Raw genomic sequence first — 18,477 nt, forward strand, 5'->3', positions numbered from 1 at the left:
CCCTCCTCTCCCCTCTCTCCAGAGGTTGATACTATTATTGCCCTTTTACAAATAAGGAAACTGAGGCTCAGAGAGGTGACCTGCCTACGGTCATACAGATGGGAAGTGGCAAAGTCCAGAGCCAGAGTTCAGGTTGCCCTAGCAAATGCAATGAATAAAAAAGGCTGAAGAATTAATGTCTTTGAATTATGGTGCCGGCAAAGAATATTGAATATACCAGGGACTGCCAAAGAATGAACAAATCTGTCTTGGAAGAAGTACAGCCAGAACGTTCCTTAGAAGCAAGGATAGCAGGACTTTGTCTGACATACTTTGGACATGTTATCAGGAGAGACCAGTCCCTGGAGAAAGACATCACGCTTTGTAAAGTAGAGGGTCAGCAAAAAAGAGGAAGACCCTCAACGAGATAGATTGACACAGAGGCTGCCGCAATGGGCTCAAACACAGCAACGATTGTGAGGATGGCGCAGGACCATGCGCTGTTTCATTCTGTTGTACATAGGGCCACTGTGAGTCGGAACCGACTTGATGGTACCTAACAAAAACAGCCCTAGGAAACTAAGACACTTGGCCTCAGCTCCTGCCCATGGTGAGCCCTTCAGCAACTGGGAAAGGTCTTAGTGCTAAGCACTGCCTGTCTGAATCCTTCCGTAGGTGTCCAGGGAAAGGCTGTATAACCAATGCCAGTTCCATAACCACTCACCCACCAGGTCACTTGCTACCTCGGAGGCCTGCCTGCTGGAAGTGGTAGTTGAGAGAAGAAACAAATACAAAAATTAGTAGCATTTTAAAAGCATTTTCAGCTCTCAGAGTTCCTCCCATCTCTCTTCTAATCTGCTCATCACACAGGTAGCAAGGGCAAGCACTAGGTTTCACACTGCAGAGGTGGGGAAACTAAGGCCCAACGAGAGGTTGAGGGGTTTACCTTAGGGCATGTTGTTGTTGTTAAGTGCTGTCTAGTTGATTTTGACTCATAGCGACTCCATGTGACAGAGTAGAACTGCCCCATAGAGTTTCCTAGGCTATAATCTTTACAGGACCAGATCCCCAGGTCTTTCTTCCATGGAGTTGCTTGGTGGGTTTGAACCGCCAACCTATTGGTTTGCAGCCGAGTGCTTAACCACTGCATCACCAGGACTCCTTTTGCCTCAGGTCATACACGCAGGATCCCTGGTTTCCTGACTCCCAAACTAGGGCTCTTGCCAACACATTGTACTGCCGCCCTCACCTTGTGTTCAGAGCCAAGTCTGTTTCTGTGCCTGCCTCCAAAGAGACACTGTGTTATGAACACAGCTCTGTCCTGCCCTTTATGGCCAGAAACCCATATAAACTTCAGGCTCTGGGGCCCTGGAATGAGGGAGGCTTTTCAGCAAACAGTCCAGATGCTTCACGTGCCCAGGTGTTAGGGCCCAGACGTGGAAACCTACCCACTGGTCAGACGGGCCCTGGCCAAATGTGGAGCAAGTCTTTGGCCTATGAAATGTAAGAGTGTCTGTCTGCATGCTTTGAATAAGGGAAAGCTCCCAGTTGTGATGGCCACAGGAATCTTGCAGGGAAAACATTAAGAAAGAGGTGGAGCTTATTTTAATTAGTAAAGAATGTCTGCTATGGGTTGAATTGTGTCCCCCCCCCAAAAAATATGTGTTATAAATCCTAGCCCCTATACCACCCCTTGTGGATGTAATCCCATTTGGGAATAAGGTTTTCTTTATTATGTTAACGAGGCCATTTCAGTGGGGGGTGTGTCTTAAACCAATCACCTTTGAGATATAAACCAAGAGAAGGAAGCAGAGATGGGGGAAGATAGATGCCAGGCCACATGAAGACCACTAAGAGACCAAGAAACAGAGGCTGAAAAGAGGTGAGGACCTTTCTCCAGAGCTGACAGAAAAAGACTTCCCGTAGAGCAGGCACTCTGAATTTGAACTTCTAGCCTGCTAAAGTGTGAGAAAATAAATTTCCATTTGCTAAACGGAAATTTATTTTCTCACACTTTAAAAACAAATTTTTTTTTTCTTTAAAAGCCACCAACTTGTGGTATTTCTGTTTATAGCAGCACCAAGAAACTAAGACAGTCTGCTTTGAGCATTATGTTCTTTTAAAGAATTATCTAAGTGAGATCAATTGACAACAGTAACTGGAAAGTTGTATGGGAAGTTTAGGGGGCAGTGAATTTATGTTAAAGGAGGAGGACGAACAATTTAGAAAAGGAGGGCAAGAATGGCTGCACGACTTGCAGAATGTAATCAATGTCACTGAATTACACATGTAGAAAGTGTTGAAATGGTGTATCTTTGGCTGTATGTACTTACATCAAAATAAAAAAGTAAAAAGAAAAGAAAGAGGTGAGACCCAAACTGGGCCCTGAAGGCACTAGAGAAGACAGGTGGGCACCTTGGGCAGGGTCCTGGTGGCAGCCAACCTCCAAAAGCAAGACAGCCGAAGGTCTGTCTGAAGGTCTGGGGGAGCCCTGCTGGCTGCAGCAGAGGTTGATTTGAGGGAATCCTGGAAAATAAGATTGGTGCAGCAGATTGTATTTCCCCAAGAAAACTGCAATAATACCTCCCGTCCCAACATGCTCATCTTACAATGTGATGTTGGTGCTCCACGTATTGAAATGCACGGTCTATCTTCCTCTTCCCCTGAAGCTGGGCTGGCTTGTAACTACGACAGAAGTGATGCTGTGTGACTTCTGAGGCAGGTCACAAGAGGGGATACAGCTTCCACCTTGTTTGCTGGAACACTTGCTCTTGAAGCCTTGTTGTTGTTGTTGTTAGCTGCCATTGAATCAACCCCCAACTCATGGCAACCCCATGCATGATGAGATCCTACTGTTGTGATCCACAGGGTTTTCATTAGCTGATTTTTGGAAGTGGGTTGCCAGGTCTTTCTTTCTAGTCTGTCTTAGTTTGGCAGCTCCACTAAAACCTGTTCAGCAACATAGCAGCACGCAAGCCTCCACTGACAGACGGGCGGTGGCTGCACTTGAGGTGCACTGGCTGGGAATGAAACCTGGATCTCCTGCATGAGAGGCAACAATTCTACCACTGAACCACCAGTGCTCCCCACACTGTCCAGTCTTAAGCCATCCCCATGATTGATTGCAGATTGGACCGTTGTGATCCATAGGATTTTCTTTGTCTGATTTTCAGAAGTAGATCACCAGGCCTTTGTTCCTAGTCCATCTTAGTCTGGAAGCTCCACGGAAACCAGTTTAGCATTACAGCAACACGCAAGCCTCCGTTGACAGAGGGGTGGTGGCTGCACATGAGGTGAAGCCTTGAGCCACCATGTAATTAGTTTGACCACACCGTGAGGAAGGCTGAACTAGCTCACATGAAGAATCCCTGAGACTACATGAAGAGAGAGATATCTGGATAGCCCCCAGCTGTTCCAGCCTCACTCTCCCCCCGCCCCATATTGTCTCAGCTCCACTCACTCTCTGACTGCAACCATATGATAGACCCTGAGCCTGAGCCACCCAGCTCAGTGCTTCCCAGATTCCTGACCCACAGAAACCACTGAGAGGTAATAAAATGATTGCTCTTGTTTTAAGCCACTAAGGTTTGGAGTTATTTATCCACAGCTATAGTTTTTTTTTTTTTATATATAGACAACAGGGGAAACCCTGGTGGCGTAGTGGTTAGGTGCTACGGCTGCTAACCAAAGAGTCGGCAGTTCAAATCCGCCAGACACTCCTTAGAAACTCTAGGGCGCAGTTCTACTCTGTCCTATAGGGTCGCTATGAGTCGGAATCGATTCAATGGCACTGGGTTTGTTTTTTTTTATAGACCACAGGAACAGTTGGAAATGATACTGATGAAAGCAGAGCAGTGTTGTAGACCCCTCCAAAAAAAAAAAAACTCAGTTGTAGAAACAGCACTTATTTTGGAGTCAGGAGACCTGGATCCTTCATCCTAGGCCAGCCAAATAACTTGCTCTGTGGCCTTGGGTCTCGATTATCCTCTGTGGGCCTCAGTTTCATTATATCTACAAATAAGAGGTTAAAAATTAGGGTGAAATTATTTAGAAATTCTAGAAAAATGTCTTTGTGGTGATGAGCCTCAGAAGTTAGAACTTTAACCTTAAGCAATGGGGAATCATTGAGCAGAGGATGACATACTGAGAGAGGGTTTGAGAGATAAAAGTGTGTGGACGAAGATTGTTGTTAGGTACCACTGAGTCAGTTCCGACTCGTGGTGTTGTTGTTAGGTGTCATCGAGTCGGTTCTGACTCACAGCTGTCCTATGTACAATAGAACGAAATACCGCCGGGTCCTTCACCATCCTCCCAATCATTGCTATGCTTGAGCCCTGTCTTAGTCATCCAGTGCTGCTATAACAGAAATATCACAAGTGCATGACTCTAACAAAGAGAAATTTATTTTCTCACAGCCTAGTAGGCTAGAAGTCCAAACTCAGGGCGTCAGCTCCGGGGGAAGGCTTTCTCTTTCTGTTGGCTCTGAAGGAAGGTACTTCTCATCAATCTTCACCTGAGCTAGGAGTTTCTCTGTGCAGGTACCCTGGGTCCAAAGGACATGCTCTGCTCCTGGTGCTTCTTTCTCGGTGGTATGAGGTTCCCCACTCTCTGCTTGCTTCCCTTCCCTTTTATCTCTTGTAAGATAAAAGGTGGTACAGGCCACATCCCAAAGAAACTCCCTTCACATTGGATCAGGGATGTGACCTTAGTAAGGTTGTTACAATCCACCCTAGTTCTCTTTAACATAAAATTACAATCACAAAATGGAGGACAACCACACAATACTGGAAATCATGGCCTAACCACCTTGACACATATTTTGGGGGGACACAATTCAATCCATGACGAGCCCATTGCAGCTACTCTGTCAATCCATCTCATTCAGGGTCTTCCTCTCTTTTTGTGACCCTCTACTTTACCAAACATGATGTCTTTCTTCAGGGACTGGTCCCTTCTGATAACATGTCCAAAGTACGTAAAATGAAGTCTCACCATCTTTGCCTCTAAGGAGCGTTCTGGTTGTACTTCTTCCAAGACACGTTTCTTCGTTCTTCTGGCGGTCCATGGTATATTCGATATTCTTCTCCAGCACCATAATTCAAATAGATCAATTCTTCAGTTTTCCTTATTCATTGTCCAGCTTTCACATGCCCTGTTCTAAAACTTTTTGCCATGCAGAATTTTGGTTATATGACATTCCCACTGCGCTGGGACCTCCAGACTGCCATTCCTTTAAGGGAGAAGTAGCCCCAGCTCTCGGCTTGGGAGGGATTCTTGGGAAAACAATGGGCTGCTTGGTGCCAGTGGGGATGGGGTAGGTTTGCTTCTAAGCAACAAAGAGAGCGTTTGAGTAGAAAAGAATTCCCGGGGCCCTTGGGGACTGTCTCAGTTGGTTATTTCTCTCAGTCCTAGACTACTTCAGGCAGCTTGGGGACCGGAATTCCCTTTGCCTGTAGCCTGTGGGCAAAAGAAATCTGTGGCAGTCTGCTTCTATAAAGATTACAGCCTTGGAAACCCCATGGCAGTTCTGCTCTGTCCTATAGGGTCGCTATTAGTTGGAATCGACTCGATGGCAATGGGTCTTTTTTTGATGTGTAGCCTGTGGTCAACATCTTCCCCAGTGCAAAAGGGAGGCTGGTTTTGTGCAGGCCTCAGCTGGAGGAGCTGGCCTTTTCCACACCAACCCTGGCAAAGGCCCACAGGCTATTCAGAGAGTTGCAAAAACTGGGAGGCCACAGCAGGGGAGGAGTAGGAAGAAAAAAGGTTGGCAGAGAAGAGCTGTTTGAAACCAGCCCTGCTACCTGGCCAGGGTTGAATACTGTCTTCTCTTGAGTGAGGTCAAAGACACAACGGAAACCTATATGTAGCTTCCTCCTACATCCCTGTGATAATTAAAAAAAAAAAAAGCCCATTGCTGTCGGGTCGATTCTCACTTATAGTGACCCTATAGGACAGAGTAGAGCTGCCCCATAGGGTTTCCAAGTAGTAGCTGGTGGATTTGAACTGCTGACCTTTTGGTTAGCAGCCGATCTCTTAACCACTGCACCACCAGGTGTCTAGCGGTGATAATAGTGCCTAACATTTACTGAGCACTTAGTAGGAGCCAGGAGTCCCTGGATGGTGCAAGCAGTTAAGTGCTGGTCTACTAACGGAAAGGTTGCTGATTCGAATCCACCCAGAGGTGCCTCAGAAGAAAGACCTAGCGATCTACTTCTGAAAGATCACAGACATTGAAAACCTTGTGGATCACAGTTCTACTCTGAAACACGTGGGATCATCATGAATCGGAATCGACTCCGTGGCCACTGGTTTGGCTTTTGGTTTAGTATGAGCCAGGCACTGTTCTCAGACTTTCCATAGATTGTCTCATTTAATCTTTCACAACAGCCCTATGAGGCAGGTCTATTATTGTTACTAGTTTAGAGAATAAATAATAATAATAATCCCTGAGGCACATAGAGGTTAAAAAACCTAGCAAAAGTGGCAGAGTCGGAATTATGAACCCAGAGAGTTGGGCTCAAAAAGGCTACACCTAACCACTAGGACTTACTGCCTCTTGCATGGCAACCTGTCTACATTGTCCCATCCTCCAGGCTGCCCTCTGAAGTGTCCTTCAAGGATTGCCCTCTTGGGGTCTACCTCATATTTTAAATATTATAATTGAAATTAAAAAAAATTTTTTTATTTAATTGAAATAGCCACCAATTTATTGAGAGTTTACTATACACTGGAGCCCTGGTGGCACGGCGGTTAAGAGGTCAGCTGTTAACCGAAAGGTCAGCAGTTTGAATCCACCAGCCACTCCTTGGAAACCCTGTGGGGGCAGTTATACTCTGTCATTTTGAGTTGAAATCGACTCCATGGCAACAGGTTTGGTTTGGTTTTGGTTTACTATACACCAGGGACTATGTTAAGCACTTTACATGCTTTATTTCATATAATCCTCACAACGACCCTATGGAATAGGTATTGTTGCTATCTCCACTTTACAGATGAAGAAACTGAGGTTCCAGTAGGTTAAATAACTTGTGCAAGGTCAGCCTAGTAAGTACCAGAGCCAAGATTTAAATTTGAACCAAGGTCTGTCTGATTTCAAAGCTCTAAGAACACCATTCATTCATTCATCAACCAACCAATCAAAATTGGTATGCCAGGCACTGTGCTTGGAACAGGAAGGTATACATGGTGACAATATTTCTAACCGTGTATCTCCAGCGTAGGCTGCTTTCTAGAACTTCAGACTCATAAATCCAACTGCCTATTCGACATTGAGTGGAGCAAATGGTTAACATGCTCAGCTGCTAACCTCAAGGTTGGAGGTTTGAATCCATCTGGAGACACCTTGGATAAAAGGCCTGGCAATATACTTTTTAAAAATCAGCCATTGAAAACCCTACTGAGCACAGTTCTACTCTGACACACATGGGCTTGTCTTGAGTCGGAATTGACTCCATTGCAACTGGTTACTGGTACACAAATATTTAGTAGGTGCCTCAGACTAACATGTTCAAAACAGAACTCTGGATGCTTCCTCCAAATTTGCTCTCTCGGAGCCTTTCTCAGTTCAGTAGATGGTGTTACTATCAGTACAGTTTTTCAAGCCAAAAACCTAGAGGCCATCTTTGATTCTTCTCTTTAACTCACCTCCTTCCCATTTATCAGTCTGTTTGGTTGACTTTATCTCCAAACACATCTTGAATCTTTCTCACTTTTCTCCATCTCCCTCCTCCCCCCAATCCATTCTCCATACACCAGTCAGCGTGATCTGAAAACATCAATCAGATCATTTCCCTCCCCTGCTTAAAATACTCCAGAGGATCCCCACATGCTCATGACCTACAAGGCCCTACCCCATCTGGCCCCTGTGTTTCCACGCTAACCTCCTGCCACTTTCCCATCACTTGGTATGTTCCTGCCACACTAGTCTGCCTTCTGTTCTTCTATCATACCAAGCTCTATCCCACTTTGACACAGGTAGGTATACACAGTGCACACCTTTGCTCAAATACCTCCCTCTGCCTGGAACGCTCTTCTCCCTGGGCTGGCTCCTACTTAATATTCAGATCTCAATTTAAATGTTACCTCCTCAGGGAGACCTTTCCTACCTACCTGTGATGGTTAAGGTTGTGTGTCAGCTAAGCTGGGCCACGAATCTCAGTAGTTTGGCAGTTATGATGTAGTTTGACAGTTATGTAGTGATGTAATTTGTCAGTTAAGTAATGATGTAATCAACTCCATGATGAGATCTGCTATGAGTGGCCACTCTGCTGAAAGGGAGTTTCCTTAGGGGTGTGGCCTGCCTCCAGTGTATACTGGGTATTCCAGCAAGGCTCTCACTCTGGATCCTGCATCATCTGACCTCTGGTTCTTGGGACTTGAGCTATCAGCTTACCTGTCAGTTTTGAGGTTCATCAGCATCCACAGCCTGTGAGCCAGAGGCTTGCTGTCTGACCTGCCAATCTTGCGTTCGTCAGCCCCTGAAGCTATGTGAGTCAGGAGAAGCCTCCAGCCTGATGCCTGACCTGTGGACTTGGGACTTCTCAGTCTCTACAACTGTGTGAGCCATTTCCTTGAGATGAATCTCTCTCTCTATATATATACGTATGTATGTATATGCTTCAGTGGTTTTGCTTCTCTAGAGAACCAAGCCTAAGACACTACCTTATATAAAGCTGTTAGCTGCCATAGAGTTAACCCTGACTCATGGCAACCCCATGCACAATGGAATGAAATGCTGCCCAGTACTGAGCCATCCGATGTATTGATCAGTTGTGGGTCAGGTTGTTGTGATCCATTGGCTGATTTTCACAAGTAATCTTCAGGCTTTCCTTCCTAGTCTGTTTTAGTCTGAAACCTCTTCAGCATCAGGCGAGTGGTGGCTGTGCTTGAGGTGCCTTGGACAGGAGTTGTACCCTGGTCTCCCTCATGGAAGGCAAGAAGTCTACCACTGGATCACCCGTGTTCCTTAATGTGGCCTGTTGTTACTCATAGTGAACCCTTTAGTGACAGAGTAGAATTGACCCATGGAATTTTCTTGGCTGTAATCTTTGTGGAAGCAGATCGCCAGGTCTTTCCCCTGAGGAACCACTGGGAGGGTTTGAAGTGCCAATGAGAATCCTACAAGGGTCTCTATCAAGTGCTTTTCAACCTTGATTCGACATTAGAATCTCCTTGGGAGCTTTTAAGCTACTGATGCCTAAGTCCCACCCCAGCTCACTAAAGTGGAATCTCAGGGTTGGAATTCAAGCATGGGTGTATTTTTAAAGGCTCCTGGAGATATTAACCTTCAGCCAGGGCTAGGAATCTCTAATTTACATAGGCACCTGCAGTGTGATGGATTGCTTTTATATGGCCTTCCTTGCCATGCTCTTGTAATTACAAATGATTGGGTGGGACTATGCAGATAAGGTGCTTGTGGCCCACGAAGGGAATTGGACAGCTTGCTAATAATGCAAATAAGCTGCGTGGCACCCTTGCGGGATGGGGCCATGCAAATAAAGTGTATGAAACCCTAACAAGGGGACTAGTAGTTTTGCTATCCTGCTAGGCTTAAAATAAGCCATCCCAGAGGTTAGAAGGGGGGATCTCACTACCACCAAGGAGAAGAGATGGGAGCGGAACCCAGGGTCCCTAAGCTGAGAGCCTCCTAGACCCAGGAGACAGAGAGAGAGCTGTAACACCAGAGATGGCAAAAGACAGCTAAACCTGGTACTGGTATAACAATAGACACATAGACCAAAGGAACAGAATTGAGAATCCAGGCATAAATTCATCCACTTATAAGCAGCTAATATTCGACAAAGGCCCAAAGTTAATTAGGGAAAAGACAGTCTCTTTAACAAATGGTGCTGGCATAACTGGATATCCATCTGCAAAAAAATGAAACAAGACCCATACCTCACACCATGCACAAAAACTAACTCAAAATGGATCAAAGACCTAAATATAAAATCTAAAACAATAAATATCATGGAAGAAAAAACAGGGACAACATTAGGAGCCCTAATACCTGGCATAAACAGTATAGAAAACATTATAAAGAATGTAGAAGAAAAACTAGATAACTGGGAGCTCCTAAAAATCAAACACTTATGCTCATCAAAAGATTTCACCAAAAGAGTAAAAAGACTACCTACAGACTGGGAAAAAGTTTTTAGCTATGACATTTCCAATCAGCGCCTAATCTCTAAAATCTACATGATACTGCAAAACCTCAATAACAAAAAGACAAATAACCCAATTAAAAAATGGACAAAAGCTGGGGTCTTAAACGCTAGCAAGCTGCCATCTAAGATGCATCAATTGATCTCAACCCGCCTGGACCAAAGGAGGATGAAGAACACCAAGGACACAAGGGAATTAAGAGCCCAAGAGACAGAAAGGGCCACATAAACCAGAGACTACATCAGCCTGAGACCAGAACTAGATGGTGCCTGGCTACAACCGATGACGACTGCCCTGACAGGGAACACAACAGAGAACCCCTGAGGGAGCAGGAGAGCAGTGGGATGCAGACCCCAAATTCTCATAAAAAGACCAGACTTAATGGTCTGACTGAGACTAGAAGGACCCCGGTGGTCATGGCCCCCAGACCTTCTGTTGGCCCAGGACAGGAACTGTTCCTGAAGCCAACTCTTCAGACAGGGATTGGACTGGACAATGGGTTGGAGAGGGATGCTGGTGAAGAGTGAGCTTCTTGGATAAGGTGAACACTTGACACTATGTTGGCATCTCCTGTCTGGAGGGGAGATGAGAGGGTAGAGGGAGTTAGAAGCTGGTGGAATGGACACAAAAAGAGAGAGTGGAGGGAGGGAGCGAGGTGTATCATTAGGGGGAGAGCAGTTGGGAGTGTGTAGCAAGGTGTGTATAAGTTTTTGTGTGAGAGACTGACTTGATTTGTAAACTTTCACTTAAAGCACAATAAAAATTTAAAAAATTACACTCAAATGATAAATCTTCACTTAAAGCACATTAAAAAAAATTTTTTTAATGGACAAAGGATATGAATAGGCACTCCACCAAAGAAGACATTCAGGCAGCTAACAGATACCTGGGGAAATGCTCACGATCATTAGCTATTTAGAGAAATGCCAATCAAAACTACAATGAAATTCCATCTAACCCCAACAAGGCTAGCATTAATCCAAAAAACACAAAATAACAAATGTTGGAGAGGCTGTGAAGAGACTGAACGCTTACGCAATGCTGATGGGAATGTGAAACGGTACAACCACTTTGGAAATTGATCTGGCACTTCCTTAAAAAGCCAAGGATAGAACTACCTTATGATCTAGCAATCCTACTCCTTGGAATATATCCTAGATAAATAAGAGCCTTCACACGAATAGATATATGCTCACCCGTGTTAATTACAACACTGTTTGCAATAGCAAAAAGATGGAAACAACCAAGGTGCCCGTCAATGGATGAATGGATAATCTAATTATGGTATATTCACACAATGGAATACTACACAAAGGTAAAGAACAACAATGGGAATCTGTGAAACATCTCATAATATGGATGAATCTGGAAGGCCTTATGCTGAGTGAAATTAATCAGTCCCAAAAGGACAAATATTGTATGAGACCACTATTATAATAACTCAAGAAAAGGTTTAAACACAGAAGAAAACATTCTTTGATGGTTACGAAGGTGGAGAGGGAGGGAGATGGGTATTCACTAATTAGATAGTAGACAAGAATTATTTTAGGAAAGAAAGGTCAACACACGATACAGGGGAAGTCAACACAACTGGACTAAATCAAAAGCTACGAACTTTTCTGAATACAATGAAACACTTTGAGGGACAAAGTAGCAGGGGCGGGGTTCTGGGGACCATGGTTTCAGGGGACATCTAGGTCAATTGGCTTAACAAAGTGTATTAAAAAAACATTCTGCATTCCACTTTGGTGAGTGGCGTCTGGGGTCTTAAAAGCTAGCAAGCAGCCATCTAAGGTGCATCAATTGGTCTCAAGACACCTGGAGCAAAGGAGAATGACGAACACCAAAGACCCAAGGAAAATGTGAGCCCAAGAGACAGAAAAGGCCACATAAACCAGAGACTCCATCAGTCTGAGAATGGAAGAACTAGATGGTGTCCAGCTACCACCAGTGACTGCCCTGACGGAGAACACAACAGAGAATCCCTGATGGAGCAGGAGAAAAGTGGGATGCAGACCTCAAATTCTAGCAAAAAGTCCAGACTTAATGGTCTGAGATTGGAGGGACCCCAGAGGTCGTGGCCCCCAGACTCTCTGTTAGCCCAAAACTAAAGCCATTCCTGAAGACAACTCTTCAGACAAAGATTAGACTGGACTATAAGACATAAAATGATAGTGGTGAGGAGTGTGCTTCTTAGGTCAAGTAGACACATGAGATTATGTGGGCAGCTCCTGTCTGGAGGTGAGATGAGAAGGCAGAGAGGGACAGGAGCTGGTTGAATGCACACGGGAAACACAGGGTGGACAGGAGGAGTGTGTTGTCACATTATAAGGAGAGCAACTAGGTTCACATAACAATGTGTGTGTAAGTTTTTGCATATGAAACTGACTGGAATTGTAAACTTTCAGTTAAAGCTCAATAAAAAAAAGAGAAAAAAAAAAAAAGGCGGCTAGAAGCAGTGGTAGAGAAGTGGCGGCAGCAGAACCAGGAGACCAGTGCGAAACAGCACAGTGAGCTTCCCAGTTCACAGAGTAAGGCGATTACAGTGGGTGTGCCAGCCCATGGATCGAGAAAGGTGAGCACCTTTGGGCAGGAGGCTTCCTGGTGGAATGGGGTGCCTCCAGGCACTTGTCAGCAGAGCTAGGCTTGCCAACTCATGGAGTGAGAGAGCTGAATGCCTTCGGGATGAGGCTTGTTGGTGGAGTGGGGTCCCCCGGGCACTTGTTGGCAGAGCTAAGGAGCTTTGTAACACTTGCCCAAGCAGGGCAGAGGCCAGCTGAGAGGCCAAGGCGCCAAGAGGCTGAGGGCCGGAGAGAGGCCTGCCTGCAAGTGTGGCTGAGAAGAAGCTGTCCTCATCGAAAAACTGTATCCTGAGTCATCCCTGATCCTAAATTGTAACCTGTTACTTCCCTAATAAACCCCATAACCGTGAGCATGGTATGTGAGTTCTGTGTGGCCATTGCAATGAATTATCAAACCCAGCAGAAAAGTAGTGCCGTGGAAGGGACCGCTGGTGTCAGAATTGGTAAAAAGGCTGGAGGGTGGAGGTATGTCTGACCTTGGCCTCATAATAAGAATCAGCTTTGGGCTGTTCATGCTGATGATGACTTTCTCCTTCCCCCTGTGAAGTTAGACAAGGTCAGATGCTCCCACCACACCATTTATACAGTTGGTCTCAGCAGCAGGACTCGTTGCAAGGGCTCCAGACTCATGGAAGTATGACACTTAGGAAGAGAAAGAACGAAGGGGGGTGGGAAGTGAAACTTTTGATTCTTAGATGGTCACTTTGGTTGTTGTTACCTGTAAAGGCTGAAAGGAAAGTAAGAGATGTTATGCTGCAGCTGAGTAGAGAAAAGCCTCATCTGGAGTGGCTTGTGGCAAAAGCCAGGCTGGTTAAACAAGATGATGATAGGGGGCCAGGATCTTCTGGTTCCACCCAGCCAGAGGCTCAAGGCCATATGCATATGAGTGGGAAGATAGTCAAGGTGTACAGAAGAGAGGATGAAACTGAAATGTTTTAAAAGGGGTTATGTGTTTATTTGGATGTACTATGGATATTGAATGTTTTTCCTACCTAGTGTTGTAAAACACATCTACATGTACGATGAAATGAATATTGGGTATGATTTAGGAAACAATATTGGAATCATTATTCCCTGTCCTTGGGCGTAGAGAATGTGACCCAGCTGGTGTTGGGCTCACAAGAGCTCACAAGGACTCACAAGAACACATCAACTGGGCCCTGAGATAAAGACAATAGATAGAATAATCTTGGAATATATCTTTTAGGAAACCTTTCATGGAAGCCAGAACACAAAAGACTTTCCACTCTTATCATTTTCTACTAGCATGTAGTGAATAGAAATTTGTTGGACCAATGAAGACCCTCTTGGCCGTCGGTTACTGAAACCTGCACCAATGATTGTTAAGAAAGACAATTCAAAATGTAGGATGACAGTTTCTAGCCAATCTGTGAAAAGGTGAAACTTTCAATACTTTGCCCGTTTGTAACGTTAATATATACTGATGATTCTGTAACCATTCTTGGACTCGGGCAGACATGGCTGTGGCAGCATGCTCGTCCGTTTTCCCATTCTTGTTTATTCTGCAACACTCTCTGGACTTGGACAGACATGTCTGTGGCAGCATGCTTGTCCTTTTTCCCATTCTTTTTAATTCTATAATATTCACTGGACTTGGACAGACATGTCTGTGGCGGCATGCTTGTCCGTATTCCCATTCTTTTTAATTCTATAATATTCACCGGACTTGGACAGACATGTCTGTGGCAGCATGCTTGTCCGTATTCCCATTCTTGCTTACTCTGTAATATTTCCTTGGACTTGGGCAAACATTAGCTCTGGCAGCATGCTTGTCTGCTTCTCAACTTTTGTCTTTTTGAATATAAGCCGAATAAAACTTCCTTTTTGCTTTACTAAACTTTGTGATGTTTTTTCCCCTACAACAGGTATCAGAGGTTACAGAATGTAACTCCACCTTCACCCAATATTTGATTGGATATGCTAAAAGGAGAACCAGGATTTGCCTGAAAGAAACACAGGCTCTTTGTTTCAATCCTGTAGCCCTGCGTAAAGAATATTGGGGGTTTAGGTTGAAAATCTGAGCCCCACCCTAACCTTCGGAGTCAGGAAATTTGCATTTGAAAAGACTTGCAGACCCGCTCAGAATTGCTGGGAGAGCCAGAAATTTGCATTGGAAGGAAGGACCTTGTCTTAGTCATCTAGTGCTGCCATAACAGAAATACCACAAGTGGATAGCTTCAAGAAAGAGAAATTTATTCTTTCACAGTCTAGTAGGCTAGAAGTCCAAATTCAGGGTGTCAGGTCCAGGGGAAGGTTTTCTCTGTCGGCTCTACAGGAAGGTCCTTGTTGTCAATCTTCCCCTGGACTAGGAGCTTCTCCGCGCAGATCACACCCCAGGGAAATTCCCTTTACATTGAATCAGGGATGTGACCTGAGCAAGGGTGCTACATCCCACCCTAATACTCTTTAACCACAGGCAGAGATTATGATTTATAACACATAGGAAAATCCAAAATGGAGGACAACCACACCACGATGGGAAATCATGGCCTAACCAAGTTGACACATATTTTGGGGGGACACAATTCAATCCATGACAGACCTGCAGGAAAAAAAAAAGGACTTTTTCTTTTTTAATTTTAGCAAGTGATTTGCCATTGGATACATCAAGGCAGGAAAAGTCAATGCCCGTCAGAAGAACTCCCTTCTAGGACTGGAGGTTAAAGAGAGCCGGAGAACAAACAGGCTGATTTGCCAGTTTTAGGTGACCACCTGGGGCCATGAGATGAGTGGAAGTGGGGGAGTTGCAGCAATGAAGAGATGGACCAATTTTGGACATGTTCCACTGGCACCCATTGACCTAGCCCATGGGGGTTAGGGGTGAGAGAGAAAAGGGGCTGGCTGGTCTGAAGTGCAGGGAGATGTGTGGACTCCTGAGCCTACAGCTGGTACTCACTGACCTAGCTTGGATAGCTAGGGATGAGCTGACCAAAACCAACCGAATGAAGAGAAAGGTGTTTGACACCGTGAGCTGGTGCAGATTGCTGCAATTTGATGGCTTGCTTCGGACTGGATTTTATTTATAGATGTAGGTGCTCAAAGTTCTAACTGGAACAGAAGATTCTTCAGATCAAAGAACACGGAGTAGAACTGCCCCATAGGGTTTGCAAGAAGTGGCTAGTGGATTCGAACTGCCAATCTTTTTGGTTAGCAGACGAGCTTTAACCACAATGCCACTAGGACTTGGGCATTTTAAACTTGGCTATCTAAAATGGGGGGGAGGGAGAAGAGATAAAGGCACAGAGTGGCTGGCTTAGATGCTTTTATGGGTGTACTTAGACTCAAAATGAAGGGGACAAGGGAGGGTCCCCACTGAATAGTTTCCTCTTTTCCTGATGGATCTAGGGAAGACAGGGTGGGAGAAGACACTGATAACCCAAACCAAACCCACTGCCATCGAGTTGATTCCAACTCGTAGTAACCCTGTAGGACAGAGTAGAACTGCCCCATAGGGTTTCCAAGGCTGTAATCTTTATGGAAGCAGACTGCCACATCTTTCTCCAGTGGAGCAGCTGGTGGGTTCAAACCACTGGCCTTTCAATTAGCAGCCAAGTGCTTAACTGCTGTGCCACCAGTGTTCCTTCTGCCTGTACCAACCAAACCCGTTGCCCTCCAGTCGATTCCAACTCATATCGACCCTATAGGACACAGTAGTATTGCCCCATAAGGTTTCCAAGGAGCAGCTGGTGGATTTGAACTGCCAACCTTTTGGTTAACAGCTGTAGCTCTTAACCATGACACGACCAGGCTTTCCTCTGCCCTTTTTGGGGGGTACCAACCAAAACACCAAACTCGTCGTGGTCGAGTCGATTCCGACTCATAGCGACCCTATCTGCATGTACCAGCGGTTCTCAATTCTTGCTGCCCATTATAATCACCTGAAAAGCTTAATTAAAAAATAAAATAAAAAAGAATCTAGCTCCATCCCAGACCAATAAAATCAATTTCTGGGAGTGTGGGAGTGGGGGCCTGGCCTAACTGGTTTTTAAGCTCCCCAGGTGATTTTAACACGCCTCTGCAGTTGAGAACAATGCTCTTACCCCTTGTTCCTCAAAGCGTAGTCCATGGCTGGCTTGGGAGTTTGTGAGGAATACAAACTCTCAGGCCCCATTCAGCTCTACTGCATCAGAACCTGCATTTTAACAAGGCCCCCAAGTGATCTGTCCATAGGTTTGAGATGTGCTGCCAAGGAGCCAGGCAGTAGAGTGGCCATCCCAGTTTCCAGAGACATGTATGGCTGGTTGGGTAGGAGCAAATCTCCACTCCTCAAAGTCCCAATTTAACCTAATGACTGGCGTCAACAGTTTGCCCCACTGGTGGGTGGGCATCCTTCTTGTTGTGAGTTGTTATCAAGTCTCCTCTGACCCCATGTGTGCAGTGTAAAACTATCCCATAGGGTTTTCAAGGCTGTGACCGTTCAGAAATAGATCCCCAGGCCTGTGTTCCGAGGTGCCTCTGGGTGGGTTCCAACTTTCGGCTAAGTGTTTAACCATTTGCGCCAAGCACGGACAAAAAAACCCCTTACTGAATAGCCACAGTTAAGCAAAGTGAAGGTCCCTATTTCATGGGGAAAGCTGGGACTAGCAGAATATACTCTCTAGGAGCCCTCCCTGATGAGAGCGGGAACAATAGGATAAAGAACCAGCGCTGGCTGTCCTGTCACATCCCTGCACGCAACCAACCGCAGGGCTGGGGCTAGCACTGAGCAAAGCACATTGCTGCTTGCGCTGGGAAAGGGCTCTCAAGGCCGCAGTTCCCTGAAGTTCTCCCCATTAGCTCCCCACGGCCACCAAAATCCCTCCTCCAAATAAAAAAATAAAAGTGATCAAATGGGTTCCGATTCTATTATTGGTTTGCTTTGGAGATGTCTGCCCTGTTTTGGCCAGGAGCTCTGACCCTGCAGGCTAGATTGGATGGGTGGAGTCCGCACCACCTAGTACCCGGCTCAGGCACTGCCCTGCGAGCGCGGCTCTGCCGGGACCTGCGCCGCGTGGGGGCGGGGCCCGCAGTATCGCCTCGGCCCTGGGGTGCGCTGCCCACTTCCCTTGCCTGCCTGGGGCACAAGGGCGCTAGGGCAGGCGCTGCAGTGCCGCCCACCGGGCGGACGAGGCGCTGCCCCCTCCCTGGGCCTGGCTGGCACTGCCCTGTGCCACCACCCGCCTGCCCGCCAGGCTCTGTCCGGGGACCCCGCCAGGAAATGTCTTCTCACTGGAAAGACGGGCCGCTGTCTGCTGCAACAGATGGCAGAGTCTGGAACCAATTTGTACAAGCCCTGAGCGACAGAAAACTTTGTGTTCGTTTTGGGCGGGGGGCGTTTCCTCTGAATGAACGGTTACAAAAAGCTACCTGTCAGGTCCTGGGTTGCTGTGGAGCCTCCCCTCCCCACGGAGAACGACGATGGAGGCAGCATTTTCATACTGGAGGCGTAAACACTGGCAGAGCCACCAGCTCGCAGCGCTCAAGAAGCGACCCCTCCACAGCCAGCTGTTTACTGTGTAACCAGAGCAGAGTCCTCTGAGGACACTCGGGCCATTGGGTAAACACCCTCTCCGGCTCTCCCGCAGATGGGTGTGGGCCGCTGCCGCCTTTGACCTGGGACGAAAGGGCACCCAGCTGTTGCCTGGACTAACAAGCCAACCTGCCTCTTTCCAAAGGCCCCAGACAGTGGATCCTTCGCTGAAAGACCCATAGATTCTGAGAAAAGCACAAGGTGGTCCCTGGGGGGGGGGCG

General features: G+C 46.2%; 1 pseudogene; it reads right to left on the reverse strand.

The window, feature by feature from the left end:
- The window catches only part of LOC126068667 (heat shock protein HSP 90-alpha-like), an 83,344-nt pseudogene that overhangs the window by 46,187 nt on the left and 18,680 nt on the right, over window positions 1–18,477 (reverse strand).

Source organism: Elephas maximus, chromosome X, assembly GCF_024166365.1.
Source record: "Elephas maximus indicus isolate mEleMax1 chromosome X, mEleMax1 primary haplotype, whole genome shotgun sequence".
NCBI classification, from domain to species: domain Eukaryota; kingdom Metazoa; phylum Chordata; class Mammalia; order Proboscidea; family Elephantidae; genus Elephas; species Elephas maximus.